Below are 3,682 nucleotides of genomic sequence, written 5' to 3' on the forward strand. Positions count from 1 at the left end.
CCTTTTCCCTTTAAACCCCCTCTTCCCCCCCCCCCCTTTCCCCTCCCCCTTAACCCATCCCCCCCCCCACCCCCCCTTTTCCAAATAACCTCCCCACCCTCCCCCCCAACCCTCCCCCCCCCCGGGGAGGGGAGTTCCCCTTAATGGTTTCCCCTGAAGGGAGAAGGGGGGGCGTGAAAAGGGAGGGAGCGTGGAGGAAGGAAAAGGGGAGAGGGGAATTTTAAAATTTTTTTTTGGAAAAAAAGCAAGGGGAGGCCAAGGGGGGGGGGGAAGAGAGGGGGAGGGGGGGAGGGGGGGAAGGGGAGGTATATAAAAAAAAAACACACAACACACTTTATAAAATATAATAATATTTTAAAATATAATATATATATATATATATAAAATAAAAATTTAAAAAAATAGATAGATAGATAGAAAAAGGATAGATAATAGATAAAAAAAGATAAAAAAAAATAGAAAAAAGAAAAATAAAAATAAAAAGGTTTAATTTTTTTTTTTCTCTATTTCGCCCTCTTGTTCTTTATTAGCATTACAATTCACCCTCCCTCTTCGCCCTCGAATCAACCCACAAAAGCCCAGAGCAAATAAAGCCACTGAAAAGATATTCTGCTCCAGACTCATCCGAGTCAATCACACTTTCTATACAAATCAATCCAAGTCAAGCCTCCCTTCCCTCACCCCTCGCCACCCCCCCCCCTCCCCGCCTCCAACGTCAAACCGAAACGACTAAAAAAAGGGAAAAAGGGCGTGACAAAATACCAAAAAAAAAATCGAAAATTGGCATGGCAACAGGGAACTAATGGTGGTAATGACAACAGCGGCGCCAGTGATGTTCGAAACGAGAGGAGGCGATGTGATTTGGTTAATGGCTAAAGGGGAAGAAAAGGGAGGCGAGAGAGAGTGGGGGGAGGTGGAGAGGAGTAAGAGGTGGAGGGAAGGAGGCAAAAGTCGGGTTGTGAAGATAGGAGAGAGGAAGGAGAGAGAGGAGAGGAGAGGAGAGAGAGAGGGAGAGGAGAGAGGAGAGAGAGGAGAGAGAGAGAGAGGAGAGAGAGAGAGAGAGAGAGAGAGAGAGAGAGACAGAGAGAGAGAGAGAGAGACAGAGAGAGAGACAGAGAGACAGAGAAAGAGAGAGAGAGAGAGAGAGAGAGAGGGGGAGAGAGAATGAGAAAGTGAAAATGAGAAGATAGGGAGAGAGAATGAAAAAGAAGAAGAAAGCGAAAGAAAAAAAAAACGAAAGAAAGAAAGAAAACAAGAAAGAAAGAAAGAAAGATAGAAAGATAGCAAGATAGAAAGAGAAAGAAAAAAGGGAAAGTCAAAAGAGAAAAGGAAAAATGGCAAGAAAGAGCGAGGGCGAGGGCGAGGACGGCGAGCGAGAGGCGGCGCCGGCAGCGAGCCGGGGAAGCGGTCACTTAGCTCATTCTCGACACAACATATTGTTTGTGGCAGGACTCTGAATGGATATGGGCGTGCCACTATTACATGTGACACCCGTGCCTCCCCCACCTCTGCTCCTCCTCCCTCTCCCTTTCGAATGCTACCTCCTCCTCCTCCTCCTCCTCCTCCTCCTCCCTCCACACCACCACCACCACACACCACCACCACCACCCACTCACCCTCCCTCCTCCTCCTCCTCCTCCTCCCTCCCTCCTCCTCCTCCTCCTCTCCTCTTCCTCTTCCTCTTCCTCTTCCTCTTCCTCTTCCTCCTCCTCCTTCTGCTCCTCCTCCTCTTCTCCTTTTTCTTCTTTCTTCTTCTTCTTCTTCTTCTTCTTCAATCTCCTGCTCTTCCCCCTCTTCCTCCTTTTCCCCTATTCCTCCTCTCCCACCCCCTCTTCCCCTTCTTTCTCCTCCTCTCATTCTTCCTCCAACTCCTCTCACTCCTTTCCTTCTTCATCCTCTCTGCTATCCCTCCTTCACTCTCCCTCTTTCTCTCTCCCTTTCTTCTCCTCTCCCTCCTCCCCTTCCATCTCATCTTCTTCCACCTCTTCCCTATCCCTCCTTCTCCTCTCCTGCTATCCTCTCCTCCTTCTCCTCTCCTCTTCTCCTCTCCTCCCTAGCATAAATATATACCCTATTAAAATCAAGACAAGTGACAAAAGATATATAAAAAAAACAAGAAAAAACAAAAAAACAAATTAAACGGGAATAAAAGCACAACACAGAAGACACCGATTCTGCCGACGCGTTGCCACAGGGGAGAAGAAGGGAACAGAAAAATAAAAGAGGAAAAGGAAAAGCGTTGATAAGACGAAGACGAAGAAGAAAAATGAGGAGGGAGAAGAATAAGTGTGTGTGCGCGTGTGTGTGTGTGCGTGAGTGTGTGTGAGTGTATGTACGTGAATGTGTGCGTGAGTGTGCGTGCGTGTGTGTGTGCGTGAGTGTGTGTGAGTGTATGTACGTGAATGTGTGCGTGAGTGTGCGTGCGTGTGTATGTGCGTGTCCGTGTGTGTGTGAATGTGCGTCCTGGATCCCTTACCTCCAACGCTTCGTAAATAAATGTCCTGGAATTGATGATAATCCACACCAATTATTTCTTTACGTTTTTTTTGGGGGAGGGTGGGGATAAAGAAGGGAAAGAGGGGTGATAGTTGTAATTCGAGAATAAAATACCAAAAAAAACTATTTTACTATAAAAAACAAAAATAAAACGAAAACAGAGAAGAAAAACTAAAAAAAAAAAAAAAAAAGAGAGTGAGGAGAGAACAAACGAAACCAAAAGGAAGAGAAAACCCTATTTCGAAACCAAACAAACAAACAAAAAAAAAGAAAAACAACCCCCCCCTCCCACATACACAAAAAAAATAGCAATTCAAAAAAGGGCCATAATCACGGACATAAAAAAGTCTGGAAAGGAGAAGAGGGGGGCGCGGAATAGTCTTCACCGCTCAGAAACAGGTCAGTTGTCATGGCAAGTGAAACACGAGATTACCGCGGATTTATGGAGAAACGCTCTCGGCGGCGAACGCTCATGCCGTTCGGCGGCCATCGCGGAGAGAACGAGGGGGAGGGAGGGAGAGAACGAAGGGGGAGGGAGGGAGAGAACGAAGGGGGGGGAGGGAGGGAGAACGAGGGGGAGGGAGGGAGAACGAGGGGGAGGGAGGGAGAACGAGGGGGAGGGAGGGAGAACGAGGGGGAGGGAGGGAGGGAGAAGGAGAGGGGGAGGGAGAGGGGGAGAGAGGGTGGGGGAGGGAGAAAGGAAGGGAGTGAAGGAGGGTTGGAGGGAGAGGGAGAAGTGGAAAGCAACGAGGGACAGGGTGGGAAGGAGGAAGGGAGAGCGAGAGAGAGTGGGAGATGAAGAGGGCGGGAAAGAGAGGGGGAAGGGGAAATGAAGGAGAAGTTGGGAAAGACGAAGGGGAGGGAGAGGGACAGGAGGAGAGGGCGGGAAGAGAGGGAGAGGAAGGGATAGCGTGAGAGTGAAAAGGAGAGGAAGAGAGAAAGAGAGAGAGAAAGAGAGAGACAAGAGAGAGAGAGAGAAGAAGAGAGAGAGAGAGAAGAGAAAGAGATGAGAGATAGAGAGAGAGAAGAAGAGTAAAGAGAGAGAAGAAGAGAAAGAGATAAAGAAAGAGAAAAAAAAAACGAGAGAGTAACAGAGAAAAATAAATACGAACGAGATAAGGAAAGTTTAAAGAGTAAAAAAAAAAAAAAAAAAAAAAAACACACACAACCACATATTTGACGCTAA

This window comes from Penaeus monodon, chromosome 40 (genome assembly GCF_015228065.2).
Source record: "Penaeus monodon isolate SGIC_2016 chromosome 40, NSTDA_Pmon_1, whole genome shotgun sequence".
In the NCBI taxonomy this organism is placed as follows: domain Eukaryota; kingdom Metazoa; phylum Arthropoda; class Malacostraca; order Decapoda; family Penaeidae; genus Penaeus; species Penaeus monodon.